This window comes from Onychomys torridus, chromosome X (genome assembly GCF_903995425.1).
Source record: "Onychomys torridus chromosome X, mOncTor1.1, whole genome shotgun sequence".
Classification (NCBI taxonomy): Eukaryota; Metazoa; Chordata; class Mammalia; order Rodentia; family Cricetidae; genus Onychomys; species Onychomys torridus.
Window position 1 is genome coordinate 8,216,469 of NC_050466.1, and position 9,116 is coordinate 8,225,584.

Consider the following 9,116-nt stretch of genomic DNA (forward strand, 5'->3'; position numbering starts at 1 on the left):
TGTTGAGTTAAACAAATATGTAAATTTTAAAGGTACCTTGACTTCAAAATTCTCTCTCATCTGCCAGGCCCATAGACGCTTAGAACCAACCAAGTAAACACACAGAAACTTATATTGTTTACAAACTGTATGGCCATGGCAGGCTTTTTGTTATCTACTTCTTTTATATTAAATTAACCCATTTTTGTTAGTCTATACTTTGCTACATGGCTTGTGGCTTATCAGTGTCTTTACATGTTGCTTTTCATGGTGGTGGCTGGCAGTGTCTGTCCCTCCCCAGCCTTCTACCTCCCAGAATTCTCTTCTCTCTTGTCCCACCTATAGTATCCTTTCTGCCTGGCTACTGGTCAATCAGCACTTTATTTATTTTAACCAATCAGATCAACACATTTGACCTACAGAACATCCCACAGCACTGAGAATATTAAATTTGGCCTCTTCTTTATTATGAAAAAGGTGCACTTTGTGTAGAAACAAATCAAGAGGCTGAATGCCAAAGGACTCAACAAATTATTGAATGCCCACCACTTGCTGAGCTGAATCCAATAGTTTACCTGGTTAGTTCATGTAGTGCCTAAAATAATTTTGTGAATTATGTGTTACTATCCCATACTTTTGATGAGAACAATGAAGTCCAGAAAGGCTCAAAAATTCTACATACATGGTTGATAGAGGATTTAATCTCATATATGTGTGAATATAAAACTTTACTCCAACTATGCTGATATCAAGAGCACTGTACTGGTGACCAGCTACAAGATATACTAAGTTACTAAAATTTTTTGGTCCTTAGGTTTTAATTATAAAAATCATTATAACAACCTTGTGAGGTATTTTAGTGTTGTTATTATTTTATTTTATTATTATTTCTATTTTATGTACAGAGAAACTGACACATGGGATTCTCATTATTACAGTAGTTTTATATGATAATGTCAGTGCTGAAGGCAGGTAGTATGAATCAAGTTTCAGTAATTATTCCTAACCTATATTTACCAACTGCATTAGTCAGCTTTCTATCACTGCAACAAATAATGTGAGATAAATAACTTTGAAGGGGGAATTGTATGTTTATACTCATGTTTATTGCTTTGGACCTTCGGTAGAATAGTAGTATATCATGACAATTGGAGGTTCTGGTGGAGGATACTAATGAATTCACTGTTGCCAAAAAGGGAAGAGTGGCGGGGTAGAGGGGAGTTTGGAAAGAGAAACCCCAATGTTGCCATCCAGAGCACACCTTCCAGTGGTCCCACAATCTCCCAATAGTACCATAGATTGGTAACTAAGACTTTAGCATGTGGGCCTTTGAAGGATATTTAAATATATTTGATTAATCAAGTTAGTTACAAATCTCTATGCTTCAGTTATCTATCAATATATAACAACCCCCACCCCCAAACTTAGTAGATGGAATCATTTTATTTTGTTCAAATTTTATAGTCAGGATTCAGTAAGTGTTCAGTTGGGTATTAGGGTAACTAGGGTGAGAAGATGTATTTCCAAGGTGATTTTCCTTGGAAATCTGCATATACCATCTTGATTCTTGATCTGTGTGTACCCCTTCATGTAGCATTTCAACTTTTATGGAATTTTAGCCCTTTTTTTTTTTTTAACAAAAAGGGCCAAAAACTGTTTAATGGATGAGATAGGGACTAGACATACTTTTAAAATGACAGTAGAACAAACAACAGTTTCGATTTTTTACAGCTATTCTGAAGACTGTATGTGATATTTTCATCTTTTTTATGTTTACATGATTTTTAGCATTTTCTTTTTATTTATTTTTTATTGAAAATAGTTATTTCTCTTAAAATATATCCTGATTATAGTTTCCCCTCCCTCTACTCTTCCTAGTTCCTTCCCTCCTCTCTGGATCCACTCCTTTACTATCTCTCATTGGAAAAGAAAAGGCTTCTAAGAGATAACAACCAAATATGACAAAATAAAATATAATAAGATGAAGAAAAAAACTTTCATATTGAAGTTGGACATGGCAACCCAACAGGAGAAAAAGAGTCCCCAAAGCATGCAAAAGAATCAAAGATCCATCTGTTCTCATAGTCATGAGTCCCATAAAAATACTAAGCTAGCAGATATAATATGCAGAGTCCCTGGTATAGACCCATGTAGGCTCTGTGCTTACTGCTTCAGTCTCTGTGAACTCATATGCACCTTGCTTAGTTGATACAGAGGCCCATGTCATCCTGGCATCTTCCATTTCCTCTGGCTCTTACAATCTTACTGCCTCCTCTCCCAGAAGTTTCACTGAGCTCTGAGGGTAGAGGATTTAGACTCTCTCTCTGTAAAATGTCTGGTTTGTGGGTCTCTGCATCTATTCCCATCTGCTGCTGGAAGCTTCTTTAATGACGGCTGGATAAAGACTCATTATATATATATATATTAGACCAGGCCTCTAGGATATATAGTCTCTGGTTCTTGGTTACCCCAGCAGTGTCAGGTACAGGTTCCATCTCGTGGAGTGGGCCTTAAATTAGATCAGACATCAATTAGGTATTCCCACAAGTTCTGTGCCCCCATTGCCCTGGCATATTTTGCAGGTTGGATAGATCAAACCTTGTAGGTAAGGTTTGGTGGCTGGATTCATGTCCAACATTTCCCTTTCAGTAGGCTGCAGAGTACCTTCTTGAACCAAAGAAACTAGAAAGGGGGAGAGGGAGGTGAAAGCTCCATGTAGGAATCCGCTTGACTTCTCCATGTTCAATGAATTATGGGGATGTTGTCCTAGGCACTGGGGCCCCACTATCAGTTTGCAGAGAGCAACCTTTGGTCTTGACTCCCTTGGCAAACAACTCAATTGAATGCAAGCCAGTTCTTCCACTGGAAGGTTTGACTGGGCTACAAGAGGTAGCCAGTAGAGACTTTGTATTTCCTATTACTAGGAATCTTCACTAGGATCATCATCATAAATGCTAGGAACTTTCCACTATAATAGATTTCCACACCATCTCTCCCCACACTCCCTTCATCCTATTTCCCCTCCAACTTGAACTCTTCTATTCCTGGCCCCACCTGCCCCAATCTCCCCATAAAATCTATTTTATTTCCCCTTCCCAGAGAGATCCATGTGCTCCCACCCCCAGCCCTCTTCTCTTTACCTAACCTCTCTGGGTCTAAAGAACTAGCTTAGTTATTTATTTAATGGCTTATCTCCACTTATAAGTGAATACATACTGTATTGAGGTACCTCAGTTAGGATGATTTCTCTAGTTCCATCCATTTGCTTGCAATTTTCATGATGTAATTTTTTAAATAGCTGAGTAATACTCCATTGTGTATATGTACCACATTTTCTTTATCCATTCTTTGGTTGAAGAACATCTAGATTGTTTCCAGTTTCTGGGTATTATGAACAAAGCTGCTCATGGTAGTGTCCTTGTGGAAGGATGGATTATCTTTTGGGTATATGGTGTAGATTGGTCTTGAGGTAGATTTATTTCCAATTTTCTGAGGAATGGACATATTGATTTCCATAGTGGCTGTACAAGTTTACAACTCCCACCAGCAATGGAAGGATGTTCCCCTTGCTCCACATCCTCACCAGTATGAACTGTCACTTGTGTTATTGATCTTAGCCATTCTGACAGGTATAAGATTAAATCTCAGAGTCATTTTGATTTGCATTTCCCTGATGGCTGAGGATGTTGAGCATTTCTTTAAGTGTTTCTCAGCCATTTGAGATTCCTCTGTTGAGAATTATGTTTAGATCTGTACCTCATTTTTAAATTTTATTATTTGTTTTTTTTATATCTAGTTTCTTAAGTTCTTTATATATTTTGAATATTAGTCCTCTATCAGATGTGGAGTTGGTAAAAATCTTTCCCCATTCTACAGGCTGCCAATTTGTCTGATTGATGGTGTCCTTTGCCTTACAGAAGCTTTTCAGTTTCATGAGGTCCCATTTATGAATTGTTTATCTTAGTGCCTGGGTTATCAATGTTCTGTTCAGAAAGTTAACTCCTGTGCCAATGAGTTCAAGGATAATCTCCCCTTTCTTTTCTATGGAGTCCAATGTATCTGGTTTTATGTTGAGGTCTTTGATCCTCTTTGATTTGAGTTTCATGCAGGTTGATAAATATAAGCAGATCTTTAGTTTGACAAGCACCATTTGTTGAAGGTGCTGGGATTTTTTCCAGTGTGCATTTCTGTCTATCAAAAATCAGGTGTCCATTGGTGTGTGGATTTATTTCTGGATCTTTAATTCCATTCCATTGACCAACCTGTCTGTTTCTATGCCAGTACTATGTGGTTTTTATTATTATAGCTCTTTAGTACAACTTGAAACCAGGGATACTTTTAACACGAATCTTAACAGGTCTTATTAATAATATCAAACCTGAGCCAGGTGTTGGGGTGTATGCTGGAAGATCAGAGAGACAGAACAAGTCACAGCTTCCTCACCTCGCCAGTTCCTCAGATTGCAAACTTCTGTGTCCTCATCCCAATGGCTCTCAGGTGAATTGTGCTGCTCCAAAGCCTAAAAGCCTAACCAGCTAAATGATTCTTTGTCAAGGACCAAGATGTCAGGAACCAAACATGAACCATGGAAAAGTACTAGCTAGGACAGGGATCAAGTCATAAGCCCACTGCCCTTCCCCAGAGCAGTAACACCTGTTTACTATCTGGAGGCTCCCAAAGATAAGAAGACATGCCACAGTCAGGTTCCATGACAACCAAATGTAAAGAGCATTACATGGTCAGGTAGCCTAGCAACAGAACAAATGGCCCCTGACCAGTGAGTGACCTTAGCCGACATCTTGCAGTTTCACAACCTGCACGTCTCCCACATTCTGCACCCCTTCCACGTCTCTTCCACTTCTCTCCTTCCTGCCCCCTCCCCTCATATGCTATATAAGCCTTGCGGAGGAAAATAAAAATTGCAGCTTGATCAGAATCTTGCTGTGGTCCCTCGTGTCCCCTGTCTCTTTCATTTGCTCCCACAGGTGGGTTGCCCCCGTTGAAACCCTGCTGGCTGGGGCACTTCTTGTTTCTGGTCACACCTTATATATCTTTCTCTTTCTGCCATCACTCCCTGGGATTAAAGCTTGCTTTCTGGGATTAAAGGCGTGACTCACTATGCTTGGCTGTATCCTTGAACAGATGGGAATCTGCCTCTAGAATGCTGGGATTAAAGGCGTGAGTACCACCATTTTCTAGCTTCTGTATCTAGTGGCTGTCTGTTCTCTGACCCCAGATAAATTTATTAGGGTACATGATATTTTGGGGAACACAATACCATCACAGATAGTGATACCTCCAGCAGTTCTTTTGTTGTTCAAGATTGTTTTTACTTTCCTAGATTTTTTTTTTCCACATGAAGTTGAGAATTGTCTGCTGTGGGATATCTTTCTGTATGCTGTAAATATGTATGACTCCCATTGGATACTAAATAAAGCTGTTTGGCCCACTGTAAGGCAGAATAAGTTTAGGCAGTACATTCAAACCAAAGACAGAGATGAAGAAGGGTGAGTCAGGAGAAGCTGCAAACCACCACCAGTAGAAGCCAGATATGAGAGAACAGGTAATGCCAAGAAGCCATGTGGCAAAACATAGATTATTAGAAATGGCCTGAATTATGTTGTAAGAGCTAGTTAATAATGAGCCTGAGCCATCGGCCTTACAGTTTGAAATTAGTATTGGCCTCTGTGTGTTTATTAGCAAGTGTGGGACCACAGTTGGGAGAGATTCATCAGGAGAAACCTCTGGCAATAATTGTCTTTACAAGATCTGTAAAGAATTGTGTTGTGATTTCGAATGTGGACTACTTTGAATCTGTAGATTACTTTTGATAGGATTGTCATTTTTACTATGTTAATCCTGCCAATCAATGAGCATGGGAGATTGTCCCATCTTCTGATATCTTCTTCAAATTCTTTCTTCAAAGACTTGAAGTTCTTGTCATACAGATCTTTCACTTGTTTGGGTAGAGTTACTCCAAGATACTTTATATCATTTGTGGCTATTATAAAGGGTGTTGTTTCTCTGATTTCTTTCTCAGCCCATTTATTATTTGTATATAGGAGGACTACTGATTTTTTTTTTTTTTTTGGTTTTTATAGACAGGGTTTCTTTGTGTAACTTTGTGCCTTCCCTGGAACTCACTTGGTAGCCCAGGCTGGCCTCAAACTCATAGAGATCCACCTGGCTCTGCCTCCTGAGTGCTGAGATTAAAGGTGTGCACCAACGCCCGCCGCCTACTGATTTCTTTTAAATTAATCTTGTATTCCACCACATTACTGAAGGTGTTTATTAGCTGTAGAATTTCCCTTGTAGAATTTTGGGGGTCAGTTTTGTATATAATCATATCATCTGCAAATATTGAAAGTTTGACTTCTTCTTTTCCAGTTTGTACCCCTTTGATATCTCTTTAAAATAAGTTCTAGCTAGAGCAATAAGACAACTAAAGTACTATATTGAATAGATATGGAAAGAGTGGACAGCCTTGTTTGTTCTTCACTTATTGTACAGGATTCTTTTGGCTATCCTGGATTTTTTATTTCTCCATATGAAGTTGAATATTGTTCTTTCAAGGCTTGTGAATAATTGTGCTGGGATTTTGATGGGGATTGTATTGAATCTGCAGAATGCTTTTGGTAAGATTGCCATTTTTACTATGTTAATCCTACCTATACACGAACATAGGATATATTTCCATTTTCTGATATCCACTTCAATTTCTTTCTTCAAAGACTTGAAGTTTTTGTCATAAAAGCCTTTTACTTGCTTTGTTAGAGTTACCCCTGATGTTTTTCTCAGTCTATTTGTCATTTGTATTTAGGAGTGCTATTGATTTTTATGAGTTAATCTTGTATCCTGCCACTTCACTGGAAGTGTTTATCAGCTGTAGGAGTTTGCTGACAAAATTCTTTGTCAATTATGTAAAGTATCATATCATCTGCAAATAACAATACTTTGACTTCTTTCCATTTTGTTTCCCTTGATCTCCTTCAGTGGTCTCATTGCTCTAGCTAGAACTTCAAATACTATATTGAATAGATATGGAAAGAATGGACAGCCTTGTCTTGTTCCTGATTTTAATGGAATTGCTTTGAGGTTTTTCTCTACTTAATTTGATGTTAGCTATAGATTTGCTGTAAATTCCTTTTATTATGTTTAGGTATGTCCTTTGCATCTTTAATCTCTCCAGGACTTTTTTTTAATGGTTTTTCAAGACAGGGTTTCCCTGTGTAGCTTTGCGCCTTTCCTGGAACACACTTGGTAGCCAAGGCTGGCCTTGAACTCACATAGATCCCCCTGCCTCTGCCTCCAGAGTGCTGGGATACAGGCATGCGCACTACCGCCCGGCTCTCTCCAGGACTTTTATCATGAAGGGGTGTTGGATTTTGTCAAAATCCTTTTCTGCATATAATGAGATGAACATGTGTTTTTGTTTTGTTTACAATGTGGATTACATTCACATATTTTTATGTATATCAAACCATCCCTGCTTCTCTGGGATGAAGCTTGCTTGATCATGGTGGAAGATCTTTTTGATGTGTTCTTGTATTCACTTTGCAAGTATTTTACTGAATAATTTGCATCTGTGTTCATAAGGAAACTGGTCTATAATTCTCTTTCTTTGTTGAATCTTTATGTGGTTTGGGTATCAGGGTAAATGTGGCCTCATAAAATAAGTTTGGCAATGTTTCTATCTTGTGGAATAATTTGAAGAGTATTGGTATTAACTGTTCTTTGAACGTCTGGTAGAATTCATCCCTAAAACCATCTGTCTCTGCATTTTTTGGTTAGGAAACTTTTAATGGCTGCATTGATTTTACTGGGGGTTACAGCTCTTTTTAAGTTGTTTATCTTGTTTTAACTTTGGCAAGTGATACCTATCAAGAAAATTATCCATCTATCTTAGCTTTTCCAATTTGGAGGGGCACAAGGTTTTTTTTTTTTTTTTTTTTTTTTTTTTTTTTTTTTTTTTTTAAAGTATGTCCTTATGATTCTCTGAATTTCCTTGGTGTCTTTTATGTCTCCCTTTTTGCTTCTGATTTTGTTAATTTGAATATTCTTTATCTGTCTTTTAGTTAGTTTGGATAAGGTTTATCAAAGAAGCAACTCTTTATTTATTCCTTACTTTATTTCTATTTTATTGATTTCAGCCCTCATTTTGATTATTTTCTGCTGTCCACTCTTCTTGGGTGTGCTTGCTTCTTTTTGTTCTAGAACTTTCAGGTGTGTTGTTAGTTGCTAATATGATATCGCTTCTGTTTCTTTTCTTCTTTTTCTTTTTCACTTTTTATTAAATATAGGCACTTAGTGCACCTCTTAACACCACTTTCATTGTGTGCCATAAGTTTGGGTATGCTGTATATCTTTTTTGTTGAATTCTAGAAAGTCTTTAATTCCTTCCTTTATTTCTTTCTTGACCTATTTTTTTCATTCAGTAGAGAGTTGTTCAGTTTCCATGAGTTTGTAAACTTTCTGCTGTTTGTTGATATTCAGCTTCAATCTGTGGTGGTCTGATAAGATGCAGTGAGCTATTTCAATTTTCTGTTGAGACTTGGTTTATGTCTGAGTATGTGGTCAATTTTGGAGAAAATTCCATGAGGTGCTGAGAAGAAGGTATATTCTTTTGTGTTTGTGTGAAGTGTTTTGTAAATATCTGTTAAATCCATTTGGCTTCTAATGTCTGTTTCATCCAGTATTCTCTGTTTAGTTTGTGTCTAGGTGACCTGTCTATCAGTGAGAGCAGTGTATTGAAATTTCCCACTATCACTGTGTGATGATCAATATATGGTGGTCTCGGAGTTGTTAGATTCCTATCCTAGTGGCTAGATTCCAAAATACAGTAATAGGAAGTAGCTAGGTCTCTTGATTTGATTTTACACAAGGTGTGACTTGTAGCAGGAATCTTAAAAGGTCCTTATTAATAAAATCAAACCTGAGACAGGTATTGGGGTGAATGCTGGAAGATCAGAGAAGCATAACAAGCCACAGCTACCTTACCTGGCCAACTTCTCAGCTGATCCTGTTTCCTCAGACTGGAAGCCTCTGTGTCCTTATCCGAATGGGTCTCAGCTGAACTGCTCCAAAGCCTAAAAGCTTAACCAGGCCCAAAGCTTCTAGTTTCTGGTTTTTATGCCTTA